The sequence below is a fragment of the Pagrus pagrus genome, assembly GCF_965226575.1.
Source record: "Pagrus pagrus genome assembly, contig: HAP1_SCAFFOLD_42, whole genome shotgun sequence".
Taxonomy (NCBI): Eukaryota; Metazoa; Chordata; class Actinopteri; order Spariformes; family Sparidae; genus Pagrus; species Pagrus pagrus.
The window spans coordinates 428,311-451,621 of NW_028175421.1; the positions used below are offsets into that span (position 1 = coordinate 428,311).

At 39.2% G+C, this 23,311-nt stretch overlaps 1 long non-coding RNA gene across 1 annotated transcript; it reads left to right on the plus strand.

Annotated features, from left to right (window-relative positions):
• The first annotated feature begins 6,201 nt into the window (after window positions 1-6,201).
• Window positions 6,202-21,759, plus strand: LOC311253762. The gene is made up of 3 exons (XR_014621871.1): window positions 6,202-6,618; window positions 20,659-20,821; window positions 21,484-21,759. It is a non-coding gene; the product is annotated as an uncharacterized lncRNA (long non-coding RNA).
• Window positions 21,760-23,311: the final 1,552 nt, after the last annotated feature.

Sequence of the window (23,311 nt, forward strand, 5' to 3'; positions counted from 1 at the left end):
CCTCCTCACTCATGGTGCTGTAAGTTCCTTCAGTTACTGTAGACTTTTATCCAATCACACCTCACCTCACATCAGTGAGGTAAATTTTCTGTGTTTTCGGTTTGAATCCATGCCCTTTGAGTTCAGCCACAAACCTTGGTGAACATTTTTTTCAAGTTCATGTCTTTTATTTTAATTACACATTAATTCCAAGAGATAAATCTTTAAAAAGTGTGTAGTCTTACTCTCAAACTCTTCCATAATTCTTCAGAAAGAGTAAATCCACATTTGGGATTTTTGAGTTGGCCATGAACCGCAAAAACTGAATGATGTGCATTGCACGCTGTTTAGCGTTCTCCAGCATTTTCTTTGTGGGGTTGGCACCTGCAACGTGGCCTTGATAATCTCTGACCAATTTTTCTGAAGAGAAAGAATCCAGAAGCAAAATAATATCAGATAGTAATTAACATCTAACTCTGACATCTACACGACTGTGCAATGGAAATATATTGAAATATGGTATATTTACCATAAGCAGGGGTTTGTTATGGCGAATATGTCTTTAGGCGTTTGTCCTTAACAGCCTGGAATAAAATAAAAGGAAAGAGGCATCCAAACTAGCGTCACAGGAAAAAGCCATTTATAATTTAGCAGTAAAATCAGACAAATACATAGTCAGCTATATTCCTGACGACCCCCCTACAACTCTTCACATCTGCTAAAATAAAAAGGTCAAAAAAGTTCCTATAGGTTTGTTGTTTTTGTCAACACCATCATTTTCTCTGTCTGACAGTGGTGAGAGAAAGTAAAATTTACATGATAAGTTATTTGTTGTACCAAATTGTTTAATTAAGTGGATGAGCAAAGTTAAATGTATTTGAGTGGAGAAAATCTTTAGTATTTTGTATGTGTTTTTGAATACTTTCAAACTGTTTCTCTAAAACAGCCAAATTATTAATGTAGTTGTTTCTTTAAATGAAATAATGTGTTCTTTTATGTCCAGAACTTTTATTCTTTGTATTAAATGCAAATGATAAGACTTTTGTGACATAAGAGTTTTCAAAGAGCACATGTGACACAGCATAAAAATTGAATAAAAAGGAATATTCAACATTTAACATGTGTGAAGACACAAGGGTTAAATCTATAGCAGACCAAACAAATAGAAATGATTAATTTTCTATTGTGTCTAACGGTGTTGACAAAAACTAAGTTATGACAGGAAAAACACATATTTTATGAACAAATGACATAAAACTTTACTTACATTACTGTACTTAATTGTTGAGAAATTGTTCTATAAACATGAGTATAGATTTCTTCTTGGGTTTTTTTTCAAAGTTTAAACCAGTTTTATCCAAATTCTCAAGAATTTAATTCAAAAAGTGACAAAATAACAGAACACTAATGTCATCATTACTGTATTGGAGGAAAGGTCAACCGTGAAGTTGATATTGTGTTGTCTTGATACAGATCTAAGTACAAATATTTACCTGGGCCCATATTCCTAAAGATTCTGAGAATCCTCTCAGAGAGCTCCTAACTTAACCTAAAAATTCCTAGCAAGGAGTCTTAGCTTAGGAGTGATTCCAGATTATTCTCAGACAATGCTGAGCAAGGAATGGACAGAAACTCCTATCTTAGTGAGGAGGTGTGGTTGACCCCGTTGCTAGGTATGAGTCATCATTACAAAAGCTGTGATTGGTTGATCCTAAAAGCTAGATAAAAAATATACTTTTGGTGATAATGGGCAAAGGATGGACCCTCAAATCGATAAACTTAATCATAGAATCTAATCTTTTGAAGACTGTGTAATTGTAAATATTATTTCACATAAAAGAAAATATCTGTTAAATGAATAGTAAGCTATACTTTAAAATTATCCTACAAAATGTGTGAAAACTTAGGCCCACTTGCACAGTATTCTTATATTTATTTGCTTCTATTAATTGCCATGCTGGTAATTTTTGCACTTTCAACATTTCAACTCAATTTGGTATTAACGAGGGTAATGTCTGTGATTGCTGACTGGCCTATAAGAAGCAGCGTTGGTTGGCTTTCATTTTGGGTGGTATTGCATTGTGGCGTTGGGTTGGAGATGTAAGTGCAATCACAAACATGATTCCTGCACCATCCAATCTGTAGCGTTTCATTAAAATTAAAATTAAAATTAAAATTAAATTGTCCATCACACCCTCACAGATGAAAGTCTTGAAAATGTGAGAGTTGAACTTTTGAATGATGTCAGACAAAGAAACAGTGAGGTGGTGAAGCAAAACCCAGCAGCCAGAGAGTTTAAAGCCAGATGGTCTGCATTCTTTCATACTGATGAGGTAAATACATGCTTGCCTTTTCCTCTCTTCTTATTGTGCAATTTCAGTGTGCACCTGTTAAAATTTAAAGTCTGATACGGTAAAACAACCAACATTTGGAGAGAGAAAAATCTCCTGTAGAGGAAGCAGTTCTTTATTTTGGCCACTTGGGGGCAGAAGAACTCTATGGCAAGCTACTCTTCTAACTTCTAACAGATAAATGCCTAATTCCAGCAGATTACAACACTTCCACTTGAGACAAACTTCATGGTACAGTTGGACAATCTTTTACCCCAGTTGACATCTGTTTTCCAGAAGAAGGGAGATGTTTCTGGCCAGAAAATAGACAGATGTTAAAGTCACCCTTAAAACAGAACAGCATATTAAATATACAATGTTAATTGCAATCACTGTGTAATTGTATTGTCCATATGAAGCCCCAGTTTGCATCATCAGTAACAGCCTGGATTATTTGCAAGGTGCAAAAATAATTTCTAAAGAAATATTGTCTTTTTAAGGCAATAATACCATATGGGCGAGAGATGCAGCCATGTGATCAGACAGGTGCCAGTTCAATCCTGTTTTCTTAGGTGGTGATAAAAAGATCGGGCTGTAGATGTTGGTTGTACTGTATATCCCTTAATAAACAGGAGTTAAAACATATTCATACCTCACTTTAAAAAAAATAAAAACTAGGCCACGCTTCAGCTATTTTGTAATTAAAAAAGGATGACCTTTTACAGTATGTTTGACATATTTTTGAGCTATATAGATCAAACTTGACAAAGCTGATTGGAAGTCAATGTTTGTAGGTTACCACAGGTTGGATATTGGAAAATTTCTTTGCAGTTATTTATGTGTTTCTGAATGTTTTAATCGGTGGAATCTCTTCACACAGGCTACAAGTGATGTTAATCTCAAAAAGGCAGCAGTTCTCAAGGCTCTTTGCCTCTACCTTGGTAAGGAAGATGGACTTCTAATTCGGGAGCACACGGTAAATCAGTGTAATTGCCTTTTTTTCTCGTCAGATATATTGTAACTTGTAAAAGTACATGCTTATAGTAAGATTCCAAAGTCACTCGCACCTTATTTGTTAAAACCCATTGACTGTTTAACCCATTGACTGTTTAACTGTTGTTAAAACCCATTTTGACTTCTTTGTCTCCATGTCATCCTCTTCTCCTCGGACATCCCGCTTCTTCTCCAACTGTTCCTTTTCTCCTTGGATGCCCTCTCTCCACTTTGACTTCTTTGTCTCCATGATGTCCTCTTCTCCTCAGGCACCCTGCCCAATTCATCTGAGAGAAAAAAAATCAAAAATAAACACTAACAGGTTCTCAAGTAAAATACACCAATACTGATCTTCAGATTTGTTAGTGTCAAGTGCACAGGAACTTTAAACTCAGCTGTAAAACCTGCTGTATACCTGGACAGTTTTTCTCCAATCAAGCTTCAACAATTAACCTCAACGATCTCTTTGTCAAAACCATCGACTTGTCTCCTAGACCCCGTCCCAACCAGTCTGCTTAAAGAAGTTCTTAATAAAGGATTCTGATTCTGATTCTTTCTTAGACGTGATCAAACTGTCTCTAGTTACAGGTTATGTACCTCAGTCATTTAAATTAGCTGTAGTTAAACCTCTTCTTAAAAAGCCTACTCTAGATTCAGGTGTATTGGCGAACTGTAGACCCATTTCTAACCTCCCCTGTCAGTTATGCAACTTTCTTCAAAACAATAGCTTGTTTCAGGACAATGTGGAATCTAATACTATAGATTACTCATTGAGACTGAGACCGACCCACCGAGGAAGCTAGCAGTCGATGTCAAGGACTAATTAAAGCCTAAGTCAAAAAAGTGAGTTTTGAGTTTAGATTTAAAGGCGTCAATAGAGCCAGATTGTCTAATACAAGTACAGCTACCCGGGGAGGGACTTGTGCAGCCATCTTTGCCTTTTTTGTCATCTCCTACAGACAGAAAACCCCATATTATCAGAAACACAAAATAGTGAATGCCAAGTTTCTATGTATCAGTGGCTTCAATGTGGAAATTTTTTCAACCAAATTTAGGTTTACCAACACTTCCTCTCCCTAGCTCTGCTGTTGTTAGTTATCATACTTAAAAATGAAATGTTTATGTTGTTATCATATCATCATCATGAAATGCTATTGTCATGGCTATGGGCCATGACTGGGTGGATTAGAGAAATTCCAACTTTATTAAATTGGAGCTCTCACCGGACTGTTCCTGGGTGTGGGTGCAGGCCTTTTCTTTCGCAGCTGGGGAAGCCTTCGCTTCACACTGGCCTCCTCTTCCTCCTCCTCCTCTTCAGAATCCTCTTCTTCTGTTCCATTCTTTTGGGGCTGCCAATCACCTGACCCCTTATCTTCAGAGGAGATCAGCTCAGAGCTCTGTTTTAGATCAGAGAAAAAGTTATTTTTCTCAATTAAGACACAAACATTATTGTAAGCACAGAAACTACTTAAAGGGGAACTACAGTTTTTTTACAACCTGGACCGGACTGGACTGGAGTGTTCGGGGCACTGAAGCGCAGCCTCTATGAGCATTATCTGCCACAAAACTAGTTCATTTCACCAATATTTTGTTACTAGTGCTATTCCCCTCTGTCTGTTATCAACATCCGCGGTCTGTAGGTTGACCCACTACCTCCGACCTGGAAGATGTCATCTCTGAGCTGCGCGCGCACCCCCGACAGCCGGCTTGTTTACCTGTAGCTGCTACTGCTAGTTTGACCCCGTGTAAGTTTAAGTTTGAATGTATGTAAAACAATGGCAGTCAGAGCCCATCATTTTTCATCAATATCGCTGAGGTTCTTCTGCAACACAGGAATATATCTGTTATAGGGACTTCCTAACTCTGTTGTAGGCTACAATAACTAAGTAGTAACTGGTAGACAGAATAGAAACAAAAGCGCTACATAAATATATACATATACATACATCGGCCAAATATTACTGAAGCAATAATTCTGATTTCATAGAATTTCACTGTATTGTGTGTGGTGTCACAATTTTCAGAGGAGAATCTCGAATGTGTCAAAATTTCCCTTTAGATTTAGAACAGGGGTGTCAAACGTGTTTACGTGTTAACGTCATGAAGGTGTTAATTTCACATTTTCGTGACTCAGATTTGAAGGGCTAATTTGCCACAGCTGGCTTGGACATATTTTATCAGTATCTCTTGCCAGGTCACCCCAACTCGACAGCCCTTGCTGCAAAAGTGTTGAGCATGTTTGGAACCACATGTCTTTGTGAGCAAGTTTTCTCTGTAATGAGCATCAATAAAACAAAGCTGCGCTCAAGGCTCACGCACAAGCACTTGAATAACATCCTGAAATTGGCTGCCAGTCAGGATGTGACACCTGATATCGATGCACTTGCGAAAGCTAAAAGATGCCAGGTTTCAGGAGTAAAATAAACAATGGGTAACCCCGCTTAAAATGCTGCATGAGACACTGCAACCTGATATAGTTCTGTGAAAATTATTGTCTTCTGTGGGAATTTAAATTAAGTGAACAGTGTGTGATTTACTGTCAGTCACTTCAGTTCATCAGTTTGGTTTGTTGAAATTGAGCTTTAATTTTTCTATTAATAAATAGTGTAGCCTACAAGGCAGGGAGTAACTCAACCCTCTTGAATAGTTTCTACCTCAGTTTGTATGGTTTGTTGAGTTAGCACAGGATTAATATGTGGAAATGACAAAGAATTAGAAGCATAAGTATGTTTTTGGATTAAATGCATACGTTTCATTAAGAGCCAGTTAACACAGATTTGGCAATAATTGCATGGAAATGATTTAAAACATGCCTTTAAGAAATGTGATGACGCTTCCCCTTTAAGACACTTGCCCGTGTTTACGCATAGCGCTCAGCTCAGCTGAGCAGAGCCGAGAGCGAGGGGGGAGGGGAGAGAAGCAGAGAAATTAACAGTGAAATAGTTACAGAGACAGTTGGTTTAACGCCTGGAAAATAATACCCATGTACTTGGTGTTTCATGAGGACCATGTTTGAATAAGCCACAGCGGTTTTGGTGAGTTTCAGCTCGTTTTATTGATGCTTCGTTGTACTGTTTGCACTTGAATGAGTGACTGGTCGCTAGCAAAGAGGTAATCGCCTTAGCTAAACCAGAGAGAGACACTCTTCCTCGGCGCGGGAGACAACACATAGCCTACGCACGCGACCGTGGGACACAAGATCGCGAGCCAAACCCACAGACTTGGTCCCTAAAAGACATCTTCATCTTCACCTTCATATTCATCGCTTCAATGAGGATTTGCCAGATGGATTACTGGTAAACTCGCTGCCAGAGAGGTAGGAGTGTTGGAGATATTTCACTGAACTTGAACTGAAGTGTTACAAGTTTACATTCTGTTTCATAATTGTCAATATTGTGATTTAAGGTGTAATATTGTTTTACTTTATTTGGATTTAGATGCTTTTAAATAGTGAAAAGGTTTTTCTACTTATGGAATTAATAGAAAAATAACGAAACCAAAATAGGTGCAACCTATTACCATAAATTGAGATAGTTGGTCACAGACCGGTCTAACATAATTTAAATCATCCTACCTGGATGAATTATTAAGGAAGAATATTTCTTATTCAGGAAAAGAAACCTGAAAAAGGGAAAGCGAATACCAACCCATACCTGCAGGATACGATAGACACTGTCTGAACACTGTTGTGTTTATTGTTCTTGTTTACTTTAAGTAAAGTACAGGCTTTAATTTTAAAGAACCTGGTCTCTGGTTTAATTTTAATCTGTCGCCCCACTCCATCAGAACCTAGAACTGGTCCAGTGGCTTTCACTGATTCTTGGGAATTTGAATAAAACGGGTTTTAATTTGGAAAATAAAAAGTTAGTTAAATAACAAAATCTGAAGGTATATCATTATAGACCAAGGTCTTGGCTGTTGAGCAATGTATCGGTGCAACCTCCTCATTTTGTATTTTCTTCATAAAATAGGCGTTCTTCCAGTTATTACTTTGTTTTTGTCCACACCGCAGACATGATAAAAAGCAAATACATTTTAATTCATTTGGTCTAATATGTATTTAGAGTTTTTAAATCATTATCTGGCATCGTTAGTAAACATATGCTGTTAAATGTCGAATATTCACTTTTGTTCATTTTTTATACTGTTTCACGTGTGCTCCTTTTAAAAGATCTAACATCATACAACGTTTACTTACATACCATCAAATATCAAATCATCATAGTAAAAAATAAAGTAATTACGAGTAGGAATAATGTAAAATGCATCACTGACATCATCTTCAACTGTCATGTAGTGTCCCCTACTCATAAAATAATACATTATATTCTTCTGTAAACTGTATATTGGAAGTGAAGAACAGATAACAAATAACAATTGTGAGCAATGTGGCAAACATTCAATAAGAAACATGTTCAATTAGCAATAGGCTATCATTAATAAAAGTACCCCTTAATAATCATCATAAGTAAAAAAAAAAGAGATAGATAGAATTCATCACTGACCTCATATTTAACTGTCATGTAGTGCCCCCCACTCATAAAATAATATAGATCATATTCTTCTGTAAACTAGACGTGAAGAACAGATAAATGAATAACTACGTCTTACAGTCTCTTTTCCATAAACTGAAATGTTTCAAATTAAAGAAAGCATTCTGTGTAAATGCCACAAAACACATCTGGCACAAAAATAATAATAATGATAATTCGTGAACTCCTGTGAGTATTCCCTGACTGTTTTACATCACTCCACCACTCATTTAGCTTTATTGGGAAGTATGTGGTGACTCCATGACTTCAGCAGACAGGTTGTATATCTCCCAGGTTGTTCTCTTGAAACTTAGAGTTGGAGGGACACTGCAGAGGAGAGAAAAGTTCTTCTTGTTCTTGTATTGCTTGCTGGGGCCATCTGACCAAAAGTGAATAGTATCAACTTTTGGAAACTTTAAACGAATATCTGTCAGGACTGGTTCCAAGTGAGTCCAAATGGCAGACGCATCTTGTCGCTTGAATTCTGATACTGTGCAAAAGCCTGTCTTCTGTTCTTTTGTATAGTACATGCCGGTGTGCAGGTTGAGCTGTGGGAGATTCTGACCAAAATGGCATGACTGCACCTCAGAAGTATACTTGCATTTCCACGCCTCAGAAAAGTCAACACGCACACTTGCTGTGCTATCATTGCACTTCTCGATCATGCTGCTGTACTCTCTGGTCTGGTTCTGAAATGAGCACACGTGTGTTGTTGTTTCTGTCTTCAGTTTGTCTTCATATCGTAGGAGAAGCTCTCCCAACAAGTCTTGTGTTGATCCTGAACTCGTTCCCATTGCTGGCATTCAACATTGGTCTGGTCTTGCTGTGGTGTGGGAAGTGTATGTTTGTGGAGACACCAGGTGCAGGAGCGCAGAAGACATGCCTCGCTTGTCTGTGAACAGCAGACAAGTTCAAAACTATCCTCCAGTTTGATAGGCTCGACGACACCATTTCTCTTCAGACTTCAAGCATCAGCTTAGCATTCTCACGGTACTTGGCGTGTCTTACGATCCGACGGTCTAGGTGCTGTGACATAGAATGGACGTAAGGCACAGAAGGATGAATAACTGAGCTTCACTCTTGGTTCCTTCTTGGTGAACTTCTTGTGGAGGTTCAATACTGTATTAGTCAGAATCATTCTCTGATGCTTTATTTTCTTGCGCGTGATTGTGTCCTGTATGTCAGTTGTCATTCGTGCTGCATTATGGTAGAAATCCTGAACCTTCTGAGTAGCGCTATATTGTTTGAACATCGCCATCGCGATGTGCGCGTGCGAGATAGTCACATCGCATGACATGCGATATTAAAAGTCCCCCCTTCAAAGTTCACTTGTGCTAAAACATTTCAACTTTGGAGCAACGTTTCACCCCTTTCCCAGTAAGCCAGCATGGTGTATTTGGTGTCAACGGATTCATTAAAATCTCTAGCTTAAAAGCTAAGTCCACTTCAGTGTCAAAAGTGTCACTGTTGCAATTTTTTTTCTCTTCTGTGCATCATCTTATTCTACCTATGATGCACTGCACAACAGGCTGGCTAAAGAGACTTCCATCCCTAATGCTCTATTTTGATTAGATGAACAGATGATATGCAGCCCATTGATTGGATGCTAGACTCCAGTTTCTTTCACAGATGTTAATTAACACTGTAGAACCAAAGTTCAGGTAAACAAAATAAAAGACAACATCAGCTATTGCAATCATTACAGAAATAGCATTGCTTAACACTGTAGCTAATACTGATAAAGAATACATAGGGTAAATTCTGACCACTTCAGCCTGCTTCTCAACCAACGGCAGGGTCATCCCCCAGAGGCAATCTTCACAGTCCAAACATATGTTTCTTCAACATAAACTTCTCATAAAACCACACGCACACAGCTGTAGCAAACACCAAGAAGCAAGGAGTGATAAAAAAGAAAACCGAACTAACAAGGTAACACCACCGCTACAGGTGCTCTTCAGTCTCTGCGTGAAGCTTACGGAGCTAACAGATACCACTTCCGGTTTGTCTCATTAAAAAATAAAAGCACGTATTTCAAAAGAAATTCAAAAAACAGCTGCAATTATAGATGAACCCCCCCTCTATTTAAGAGTATGACATTCGATCATTGACCTAAGCTTGGATTAATAGAAGGGTATTATATGAATACAATGGTGTCATGGTGAATCAACCAAATTCTTTCCAAATAAGGCTATTCAAGTCATCTGGTGAAAATTCTTCTATTTTTTAATATCACAATATATATCTCAAAAAATAAATAAATCGCAATGTCAGTTTTTTCCAATATCATGCAGTCTTACTTCTGAGTAATTGCTTGAATGTATGTAGGTTTTTTGTCAGTAGGCCTCCTCTTCCGCAGTGTGTTACACGTTACGCCAAATTGCCTTGTCTGGTGAAGTAGCCAATATTTTTTCAGAACCTTGCCTGACAGCGTCAAGTTCTTGTTTTTGTGGGCAGACTTTATGAATGAGTGCATTGTGGAACAGCTGAATTTTCTTGATGGAGGGGTTTTTGAGTTGGCTTCCCCGCAGCAGCTGCTCTGTTTTTTTTCAGGGTGATTCTTGTATTTTTTTATTCCAAGTTTGTTCTTGTACCCAATGGTTTTTCATTCTGTTCCTATCCCTTGTTACCTCTTGAAGTTTATTTTTCATAGCTTTCATCTCTCTAGAGTATCTGTACAAACAAGTTTAAGGGAAAATGGTAAACTTATAGGAGCTTGAGTGATCTTGAAGCATGCAGTAGAGCTGAAGGTTTGAAAATGGGGTCCTCAGGAATGTAGTTGACCTTGTAGTTGCCTGATTTTATTGCTTTTTATAAATATCTGATGTTGGTGACGAATACGCGGCAGGCCGCAGCACTGTGCAATTACACCATGGCAAAAAGATATCACACGTAGATTTTTCTTTATGGCTGGGTCATCATTACAGGTCTGCAGTTTTCTGAAGGCATCAGAAGTAATGCACCAGTTAACAAAATCATACACTTCTGCTGGTACATATTTACTGCACTGGAGAAGGGAAAGCGTGTCACCACCTGGGTAGAACTGAGGCTCATGCCTAACCTCTTCCATACTTCTCCTTAGGATACCTGCAGCCTTGTGTAGGATTTGATTGTCAGTGAGAGTCTCTGTTCTCAGTTGAGGCATTGGCTCCTTGTCCTCTGTTAGTTTTTCTCTTAGTATGGAAGCTCCTCTCATTGCGTGAGCAACAGCGACGGCACTAGAACAGATAAGATCTGATTTTCCAGGACGTTCAATGAAAATCAGTTCATCTCCGTAATGCTGGATCAATTTCTCTTTGAGTTTCCATGATTTATACATGCTTGGTCCTGCAGCTGCACTCAGTTTTGAAACATAGCTCTCGGTGACAGCATTCAGTGTTGTGACAGTCATATTCTCAGAAAAAACTTTGCTAGTTATTTCTTCAATTAGTTTAGTGAAAGCTTCTTCATATTCACTTAACTTTTTTTCAGACAGATATTTATGTCTGGCTGCTGAAATGTTTCTCTCTGAAATATAGTGTCCAAGGCAGCTTCTGTGATACTTGGCATCATAAGCAAAAAGATCTTGATTACAGTTGTTAGGACTGGAATAATTGGCCCTGCACGATCTGTGATATGAAACCTTAACCTTGAAGGACAGATAATAGATAAAAGATAATATTATTTAAATATATGAGTTAAGTTACACATTTGTATTACCTGGTATTTGCCATTAGGTTGGTGGTTTCTTTTGTTTGCAGCACAATCCATGTTTCTACTCAGGAGAGCTGTATGTTGTGATTTAAAATAACAGTCAAGTTCAACCCACAGCCCCTCTCCTCTGAGGGAGGGAGAGGGGGCGCCCCTCCCCCGCCCCCACACTTAAAGGAAAAATAAAACCACGTCATTTATTAATGGAAATCTGTTTTGATAAGATTCTCAAATTCAACATTCAGAACAATCTCTTCTACACATTCAAACAGAAAGTGTATTAATATATTGATGTAGTTGGGAATTACAAGCCTCTGAATCCAGAGAAGCGCTGCACAAAATGGATTCCTATGTGAAGTTGCTTATCATAACTTGCCACTCATAATACTCAGGTTTAGGATGTTGAAAGTACTGCAATATACACATCTCAACCTTCTAGTAGAGATGCGCTTGGCATTTGCGAGCATTAAAATTGTCGAGGGAGACGCATGGAAAACAACCAAACATTGCTTAGTGCAATTGAGTACGGTTCTCTATTTTGCTCATAACCACATTGCCCTTCAGAGGTAATTGTGGGTTCCATAGCCCCAACAAACACTCAAGAATTAATACATTTCTTTCAGGCAGGGCTAGACAATCTTAACTGAGAAGGAATTTCACTTGAAAACCTTTTAATTTTAAATACAAAAAAGTAAAATGTTATTTCACTATGAAAATTAATTTTCACGATTTATGCCTATTGTATCACTTCCTGCAAGTCTAATACTCTACACTCAATTTTACTGCGTTTCCTGCCGTCACTCATTTTCTCACCTTTCCAGCGTGTTGTCTCTGTAGGGGCTGTTCTCTCTCTCACGCGTGTGTCTTCCTCCCTCCTGTTTCTCTCTCTCTCTCTGTGTGCTGTGTCTGTAACCCCTGCCCCTCCCCCACTGCTCAGTGCGGACACATAGATGTCACCACACATCACCTAGTTGACCACGCACGTGTGGCTTGAACAGGACACCTTACAAAGTTGAAAAAAACAATTCATATTTACCTTAATCCTCGTGTTGTCCTGGGGTTCTTGATGTGTGGATTATTTTTATCTGCCTGGAGAGCACTTCCACATATGAAGCGCACCTTTTCATCCAGTGTCTGTGAGTGTGGCTGGATTGCTGACTGCGCTGGCTCTGTTGACTCCATTATTAGAGTAAACTCTGGTAAATATGGAAAAATACAGTAAATCTGTGTTACCAATTCTTGGCCCAAGTCTGTATCTCTTTCCATCAAAAACACATACGCACACACGCAGTTATGCACACATACACACATTAGATTGCCTTTGCTATCTTATGCTTGTAGCTTATGCTAGTGTCTGTTTGCCTTGATCAGAACACCTGTTGCCAGTGATTAAAACTTACAAGTTGTCTTGCAAATAAAAGATAATATTATTTGAATATATGAGTTAAGTTACACATTTGTATTACCTGGTATTTGCCATTAGGTTGGTGGTTTCTTTTGTTTGCAGCACAATCCATGTTTCTACTCAGGAGAGCTGTATGTTGTGATTTAAAATAACTGTCAAGTTCAACCCACAGCCCCTCTCCTCTGAGGGAGGGAGAGGGGGCGCCCCTCCCCCGCCCCCACACTTAATGGCAAAATAAAACCACGTCATTTATTAATGGAAATCTGTTTTGATAAGATTCTCAAATTCAATATTCAGAACAATCTCTTCTACACATTCAAACAGAAAGTGTATTAATAAATTGATTTAGTTGGGAATTACAAGCCTCTGAATCCAGAGAAGCGCTGCACAAAATGGATTCCTATGTGAAGTTGCTTATCATAACTTGCCACTCATAATACTCAGGAATAGGATGTTGGAAGTACTGCAATATACACATCTCAACCTTCTAGTAGAGATGCGCTTGGCATTTGCAAGCATTAAAATTGTCGAGGGAGACGCATGGAAAACAACCAAACATTGCTTAGTGCAATTGAGTACGGTTCTCTATTTTGCTCATAACCACATTGCCCTTCAGAGGTAATTGTGGGTTCCATAGCCCCAACAAACACTCAAGAATTAATACATTTCGTTCAGGCAGGGCTAGACAATCTTAACTGAAAAGGAATTTTACTTGAAAACCTTTTAATTTTAAATACAAAAAAGTAAAATGTTATTTCACTATGAAAATTAATTTTCATGATTTCCGCCTATTGTATCACTTCCTGCAAGTCTAATACTCTACACTCAATTTTACTGCGTTTCCTGCCGTCACTCATTTTCTCACCTTTCCAGCGTGTTGTCTCTGTAGGGGCTGTTCTCTCTCTCATGCGCGTGTCTTCCTTGTTTTCAGTCCTTGCAAGGTGGGGTTCTTGATGTGTGGATTATTTTTATCTGCCTGGAGAGCACTTCCACATATTAAGCACACCTTTTCATCCAGTGTCTGTGAGTGTGGCTGGATTGCTGACTGCGCTGGCTCTGTTGTCTCCATTATTAGAGTAAATTCTGGTAAATATGGAAAAATACAGTAAATCTGTGTTACCAATTCTTGGCCCAAGTCTGTCTCTTTCTCCATCAAAAACACATACGCACACACACAGTTATGCACACATACACCCATTAGATTGCCTTTGCTATCTTATGCTTCTAGCTTATGCTAGTCTCGATTGATCAGAACACCTGCCGCCAGTGATTAAAACTTACAAGTTGTCTTGCAAATAAAAGATAATATTATTTGAATATATGAGTTAAGTTACACATTTGTATTACCTGGTATTTGCCATTAGGTTGGTGGTTTCTTTTGTTTGCAGCACAATCCATGTTTCTACTCAGGAGAGCTGTATGTTGTGATTTAAAATAACAGTCAAGTTCAACCCACAGCCCCTCTCCTCTGAGGGAGGGAGAGGGGGTGCCCCTCCCCCGCCCCCACACTTAATGGCAAAATAAAACCACGTCATTTATTAATGGAAATCTATTTTGATAAGATTCTCAAATTCAATATTCAGAACAATCTCTTCTACACATTCAAACAGAAAGTGTATTAATAAATTGATTTAGTTGGGAATTACAAGCCTCTGAATCCAGAGAAGCGTTGCACAAAATGGATTCCTATGTGAAGTTGCTTATCATAACTTGCCACTCATAATACTCAGGTTTAAGATGTTGAAAGTACTGCAATATACACATCTCAACCTTCTAGTAGAGATGCGCTTGGCATTTGCGAGCATCAAAATTGTCGAGGGAGACGCATGGAAAAACAACCAAACATTTCTTAGTGCAATTGAGTACGGTTCTCTATTTTGCTCATAACCACATTGCCCTTCAGAGGTAATTGTGGGTTCCATAGCCCCAACAAACACTCAAGAATTAATACATTTCGTTCAGGCAGGGCTAGACAATCTTAACTGAGAAGGAATTTTACTTGAAAACCTTTTAATTTTAAATACAAAAAAGTAAAATGTTGTTTCACTATGAAAATTAATTTTCATGATTTATGCCTATTGTATCACTTCCTGCAAGTCTAATACTCTACACTCAATTTTACTGCGTTTCCTGCCGTCACTCATTTTCTCACCTTTCCAGCGTGTTGTCTCTGTAGGGGCTGTTCTCTCTCTCACACGTGTGTCTTCCTCCCTCCTGTTTCTCTCTCTCTCTCTGTGTGCTGTGTCTGTAACCCCTGCCCCTCCCCCACTGCTCAGTGCGGACACATAGATGTCACCACACATCACCTAGTTGACCACGCACGTGCGGCTTGAACAGGACACCTTACAAAGTTGAAAAAAACAATTCATATTTACCTTAATCCTCGTGTTGTCCTGTGGTTCTGACCCCAAGTTAAATCTTTTCCTGTCAAAATTGTTTTTTATTCATCAAATGGTCTGAAAATAATGAGGGTTGTCCGATACTATGCTCTTTGTGATTGAAATAAATTTGAGATCATTTGATTGAATTATGTCCAATCAAATTACTTAATAATTAATAATGAATTATTAATCCTTAATAATTGTCCTCTGGGGTCAAAAAAGACCCTGCAGCACAAAGTGGTGCGATGGAGCAAATTGTCACACCATACTGCTTTCCAAAACATCTTTGATCTTGGATGTTTGATGTGTGGGGTCAAGCAATGGTTATGACAACAACAAAAAAGGTCTTTTCTCACAGGCGTTGGGGCATTTCACATTTTAGTCTGAGAGACAGGCAGCAGCACAATTAGGAGGCAGAGGCGGGTCAGTGACAAATAAGGGTTTGCATTATGAGCAATTCAAAAAAAAATTTAAATTTTTTTAAAAAGCTTGCATCAGGTTTGCTAAAATGTATATTTTGTATTTTTGTTGGTTTCATGTCTGCAAGTGTACTTATGAAAACAGTTACTTAATTTTAAAATATCACATGAAAATAGATTTTATTAGGATTATTTTAAATGAAAATTGTATGCGTTTTAGTAATATAGAGCCGGACAAATGCTGAAAACACTGTTTTGTAAATAATATTTGACAAATTATGTATAAACTGTAAAAACACGTTAATACATTGCAGTAGAGGATTACATCTTATTCCTCATGAATGTTCCTGTATATTATACAATTTTTATGAAAAATACTGGTGACACCAATTGACACAAACCAGTTACACCACCTGACTATGTTGCTTCTACAAAGGCCATTGTCTGTTGAAGAAACTGGCACTAAAAATCAAGCATGACAGTGAACAAGGTCAACTGAACTTTTATAAATTATTTTCAATGAAGAAAAAACATCAACAAGATTAATTAATTTTTACAAATTAAACATCCAAAAATCATGTGAAGTTGTTATTTTATGAATTAATTTAAAAAACAAACATCAAAAAATCATGTGAACTTGTGTTATTTTATGAATTAATTTGAAAAACAAACTTCCAAAAATCATGTGAACTCGTGTTTTGACTGCGATGAATTAGTGTAAAAACATGTCAAAAGTTGTGTGTGTGAGGTGGTGGTGGAAGGGATAGAGAGAGACGGAGAATAGTGTGTTTAGGGCTGTGTGTGTGCTTGGAAATGTTTCCAGTCCTGTGTCATGAGTTTTGAGTTACATGAGTTCAAAGGTTCTGGCGCATAATAAAAAAGGGATGTCAGGTAGATGAGGCCAGGTGAAGACATTCTTCCCACCCAGTTGTTGCATGAAGCTCACTTTTACTTCTTCACCCACCACCTGGATGACCTGTCCCACGAAAGGCTTACTTTCATATCTGACCAGAATGAACTTGCCTTTCAGATCCTGCTGACAGTTGGTAGATGTTGAGGGGAGGTCTTCTGATTGCAGGTTGCGGAGATCTACTGCAGTTGGATCATAGCACTTGCAGATATCAGGTCTGAAACATGAAATTTCCCTCCACTGAATCGCAGCTCGCTCTTCAGAGGTCACTTGTCGAATTTTCAGCGTACCTTTTACGGCCGGGACATTTGTTGGGACCGATTCGTCGTATTTGGAAACGGCTTCCTCGGATATCCAAAAGTACTCGATGCCTGAGGGCTGATCCTTCAGGAAGTTGTAAAGTTCCTCAGCTGTCTGCAAGTCAGTGCCTCTTTGGACTGCTGTGTCTGCAGTACGCTTGACAGCCCCTCCCACTACATCAGGAGCTCCTTTCCCATGCGATTTCTCACTGTAATTTCAAGTTACGCTTTGAAACCCACTCAGAAAAGGCATTGTGTTTTCTCATTTTTTTATTGTGTCTGTATTGGGTCACTGGTCCATCACTTATGATATGTAGAGTGGCGGGTGTGTTACATTTGCCTATGGCATCCTTCAATACAGGCTCCATGTGAGCTCATACAGCACATTCATCATGGCGGGGAGAGGCAGAGAGAGCGGCATAGGAAAAGGATGATAAGGCTGTATACACCACAGTTGCGTGGATTGTAACCTGCTAGCGGCTGCCCCCGAAGCGGAACGCCTGAATTTCACTGCTTGAGCTTACAGCCGTATTTCTCAGAAGTCTACACGAATGCAGACTTCATCCTCACGTAGTGTTTCTTTCAGCTCTCTGAGTGTTTTGACTTGGTAGAGCCAGTCGAATTGGTGCTTAGCTAGAGAATCTAGCTTCTTGTTAAGCAAAGCCAGCAGATCATCACACTTTCCACTTTGTGTGACTTTTGCAAAGTTAGCAAAGGTTTTGCCTTCTTCAGATGTGACTACTCTGGACCACTGCTGCCATGTTAGAACAGTCTCCTCCAGAGGTCCTTCAAACTCAATGTCATTATAGCAACACTTGCCCAAGCGCGATACATTTTGCCTCATAACATGCGACTATTCTCATCCCTACAGAGAAAGCTGGCCACTTCCTCTCTTTTCATTTGTGAGGCTCTTATGGTTTTTCATTTTGTTCTTTTCACTGACCATTTTCTTTTTTGTCTTTTGCCAATACAGTTTCCTCTATCTTTTTTTGTCTTTTGTTTTGCTGCCGGGAGTTCCCTTTTAACTTTGGGAAGTTCAGACCTCAGCTTTTCCCTCTCTTTCAGCACTGAGCTATAGTATTTGTTCTTTCTTTCCTTTCCTTTCCTTGCAGGGGTTTAGGATGCTTGCAGCCTCTCTGTAACTGGCTGCTCATAGTCACGATCGTCCAGATGATTATGCATATGCTCTGGATTGTCGAGATGCTGAATTTGCTCATCTGACATGTCCATAGATTGTGGGGTTAAGTTGAGAACATCAGCAGTCTCGCTGGTACTTTGTCCACTTTTCCCTCAACTTCTCCTGCTTTGTTTTGTAAAGTTCAGCTACTGGAGTATTCTTTCACAGTATTTCAAGTGTGTGTGTGTGTGTGTGTGTGTGTGTGTGTAAAAACCACCTTTCACGTCTTTTGGCAAGGTAATTGGCCCTTGCAGCAGGATCTGCACTGACTCGTGCTCTGTGACGAGCCACTTTGTCTTTGCTTGATAATGGCAGCTATAGGGGGAAGAGAGGCTCTATTATATTGCAATAATTATGAAACAATAGAAAGTTAATAAATGTAATTTTACAGATCTAAATTTTAATCTTCAACAAGTGAAAGAATGACAACAATACACAATTCAAGATATTCTTCATTTCAGGGGTGTTTTATTCATGGATTCCCAAAAAATGCCATGTTCAAAATTATCCATACCCTAGTCCAATGTCTTTCTTTAATAGTCAATCGCATAGCCTTTGTTTTTTATGACTGCTTCGAGACGATTCTTGTATGTGTCCACAAGCTTCCTGCATGTCTCCTGTGAGATGTTTGCCCACTCTTCCTTTGCGAAAGCCTCAAGATGGGTCAGGTTGGTCGGTTTCCTAGCCTTCACTCTGGTCTTCAAGCGATGCCACAAGTTTTCGATGGGATTCAGGTCAGGACTCTGACTTGGCCATTCTAGGACGTTGACTTCATTGTCCTTGAACCATTTCTTCACTACCTTGGCAGTATGTTTAGGATCATTGTCTTGCTGGTATGTCCAGTTGTGGCCAAGCTGGAGTTTCTCAGCAGATTCCTTCACATTTTCATCAAGGATCCTGATGTAATCCTCCTTTCTCATGATTCCTTGGACCTTGACAAGGTTCCCAGTGCCACTGGAAGAGAAGCATCCCATAACATTATGCTTCCACCACCGTACTTGACTGTGGGCACAGTGTTCTTCGGTTTGAATGCCTCTCCTTTCTTCCTCCAGACATATTCAGCATCCATATGGCCAAATAACTCCAACTTGGTCTCATCAGACCACAGGATAGTTGACCAAAAGCTGGGATCTTGCTTCAAATGACCTCTTGCAAAGGACAGGCGAGCCTCCAGATGTTTCTTCCTGAGCAGCAGTGTCTTCCGAGGCCTACGTCCATGGAGACCTCCTCTGTGCAAGACTCGCTCAATGGTGGGGGCCGTAACACCTTTGTCTCTGCCTGGTCAAGCGTTTCAATTAGGGCCTTCGTTGTGGTCTGGGGGTTGTTGTTGACTTCTCGGCAGATTGTCCTGGCAAGTTTGGGGGACATCTTACGCTTCCTGCCACGCCCGCTGAGGTTTTTAACAGTATTGAAGCTCTTGTGCTTGTTGATTATGCTCTGGACGGTTGCCACAGGGACATCATACTGCTTTGAAATGGCCCTGTAACCCTTTCCTTCACTGTGGGCACGCACAAGACGTTGAGGTAGGTCCTCACTGAGCTCCTTCTTCTTGACCACGATGACCAGAAATGAAGAATGACCAGAACACTTTTCCTCTATTCATACTCTTCTGGGAAGATGCAATTTTTTTTTAAATCAGTGTTTAAAATTTGTTCAACAATGTTAATGGTATTTATTCCATTGTAACATCTTAAAATAACCACATTTTTGTTGAAGTATTGTCGGGGGTATGAATAATTTTGAACATGGCATTTTTTGGGAATCCATGAATAAAATACCCCTGAAATAAAGAATTTCTTGAATTGTGTGTTGATGTCATTATTTCACTTATTGGTCACATATAATTCATAAACAAACTTGAAAAAGTGCAGTCATTTTATCACAAAAATAAAAGATCACAACAATTAGCAAGGGTATGAATAATTTTGAGGAGGTCAAATGTCAAACGGTGTAACCAGTTACACCATTTGACATTTCAATTTAAATTCAAATTTAACAGGCATTATGATGGACACCTATGTAAGCACGTGGCCTCGGTGTGAAGATTTCAAACACATTTTTTAAAATAAATATTTATTTTTACAATTATTATGAATGATAAATGTTTTCCTGGGGTCATACCATTTGACATGTAACCCTAAGCACACCTGACCATACCCTAAAAATGTCAAATTATCAAGATTGCCAAGAGAGTTGCTAGTCTCGTCATGCAGCAGTTTGGCTTATCAGGGGTCCTTCTCTGTGATATAATTTCCTGTCACGTGGTCTTTTTGCACAAATTAACAAAATGGCTCCTTGAATGTTGGTTACACCACCTTGACACTTTAGGAAGTTGACTTGACAGACACAATTCTCCAAATTAATTATAATATTCAGAACAATGGCGTTCCATTGATTTTATTCATTATTAAACAACACAAATGTAAGATTATGCCAAAGTAGCTGATACAGTGTTTTATTGAGAATTTCACCTTTTTTGAACAAGTTTAACTATTTGGTACAATGTTTTTACGGTTACACCACATTGACATTTGCCCCTCCAGGCACGACCCAGGCTCAGGCCATCAACTGCGCAACGAACCAGGCCCCTCCATCCTCTCGTTGAGACCCCCCGGTGTTCGGGTGCCCAACTGCTGGATCCGGCGTCTCTCCATTTTTCTTCTCTGGGCTGTGCACCACCTGGAGTTACATTGTAAAACGGTGGCGGTCAGTGAAGACAAATTATGTTGTAGGAAATGTCTGACCAAAAGAGTGTGTGTTTTTCTTTTTAGAAATGTTTGTGAAGAAATGGTTCTTTTGTGTAATGCATTCACACACAGGTGCATGCACACACTTCTCACACTGTAGTTGTTTGTGTTGTTTTTATGGTTTTGATTGTTAATACAGTGTTGACACTGTTCCAGCTCCATTGTAATACATGCGCACACAGACGTTCACTCACTCACACACATTCCTTGCAGTTATTGTGTTTTGTATATAATTGCGTCTAATATGTTAAGACATTGTTCTTTTGTGTAATGTATCTGCACACACACACTGCTCACACAGTTGTTTTGTTTCTTACAGTGTTGAGAGATTGCAGCAGAGTTTTATAGGGCTGTATGCTCCATTTGTAATACTTTTGCACACAGGCGTGCGCACACACAAACTGTATTGTTTATTAAAAGAAGTGATCGTATTTCTCCCTGTGTTATGCTGGTATTTTTAGTTATTCTGACAGAATTTCTTTGCATTATTTCATAAATGTATGCCAGAATAGGTGCGAGGTTGGTCTTAAAAAGGTCTTAAAAAGTCCTAAGTTTGAGTCGAAATTTTCATATGTTTCCATTATTTTGGTTAAATATGGCTTTTTGTTTTTTGGTCCGTAGGTGGCCATCGTGACGTTTCGTCCGGAGTAGGAGTTCTTCAGGCAAGCCACCCCGGACAGGTAAGTAGATGTTGTTTCTTTGTTGTGTTGTGCCAAACTGATGTGTCTCAGTGTCATTCCCTTTTATACCCTCCTGTCTGTCTGAATTTAGTTTGCCAATCCTTATGTATAAGCCCCTCCCCTTTTAGAAATCCAATTATAATCATTTCTCCCAATACTTTGGTTCTTCTTTATCTAATATTAGGTTTAAGCTTAGAGTATAGGGATAGGGCTAGAATAGAATAGAAATAAGAATTAGGTTTTGTACTTTTCCACCAATTAGGGTTTGAGTTGAGAGCAGTTCGTTAGGGAAGTGTCACTAAGAAAAATCAAAGTTCCAGAAAATGTTTAGGAGCACGTTTCAGGCCATTCTGAGTCGATTGGGACACACATGCTGAGGTATAGAAGTTGTTGTCTGGACTCTTTAGTACATGGTAGTACATAGTATGGCCTCAGTGGTCCCAGGGATCCCATAGAATTCTATTGGATCCCTGGGACCACTGTGTATGTACTATGTACAAATAATCCAAAACAAAAACGGAAGCCAATGCTTGTAAAACGAGAAAAAAAAAAAACAGGATGCCACATGGGACTTACACTGCCTGGTAAACAAAAACCTGGGTTAGGGTTCATGAAACTTTCATTAAGCGATAAATTATGCCGTATACTGTTGGGGTAGCATCCCCCGGCACTTCAGATGCCCTTGACTTTGTCCTTTGGACTGTCCTTAACAGATGTCTCCAGCATCCTCATTCTGGTGATGGGGATATCTGCGGAGCACTTCAGGGTTAGGGTTTGGGTTGGGTAAAGTGTATGAGGGTTAGGGTTTGAGTTTCTATCCTAAACCTAACCATCTAAGGCCTATGTGCCTAACCCTAACCACTTGACATCCAAGTCTTGTCAATAGTCATGACATTTTATCAACCCTAGGTGGTCAAGTGTGACTGTAAGTGGTCAAGCGTAACCCTAGTGTGAGCCTAGGGTTGTGTGAGCGTAGGGTTATGTCAGCCTAGGGTTGTGTGAGCCTAGGGTTGTGTGACATAGGGTTGTGTGAGTGTAGGGTTGTGTTAGCATAGGGTTGTGTGAGCGTAGGGTTATGTGAGTGTAGGATTGTGTGAGTGTAGGGTTGTGTGAGTGTAGGGTTGTGTGAGTGTAGGGGTACGGGTTAGGGTTAGGTGCCAGGGGGTAGCATCCCCCCGTTTGTCTTGTTGCAGTGTTAACACATGAGCTCAGGCCCATTGTCAGACATCTACAGCTCCATCAGAGCCTTGATGTCATCGATGCGAGACGTTTTCCTGTCAGAGTCTGTGGAGCGAAAAGCCTTAGGGTTAGATTAGGGGAAAAAAACGGCATCCACCAAGGTGGAACCGTAGGTGCACTCTCCTCTACCGTGGACTGACCCATCTCCTAGTCCCCTTGTGCTTTCCAAATTCCCCATGGTTGGGTTAGTTTAAATAGGCAAACAAAAAAAAATGTTTCGGTACTGTTTGTTCCTTCTTCATGCCCGGAGACACAGGTAAGTATAGTCAGGTAAGTCTATTTTAGCTTCAGGTTAGGAGATGTTGTTCCTTTGCATGTCTAAGCCAAACTGATCTTTTTAACACTGTTCCACTATTTATACTCTACCCTATTTGCATATTATTTCAAATTGAGTTTGTCTATGTTATATTTAACTAGTTTTTAGATGTATTTTTAATCCAATGAATTGTTTTTAACTCCAATGAAATTGTTTTTAACCCTATTTCCTATATCCCCAATTAGTTCTATATATGAAATTATGAATTTAGGTT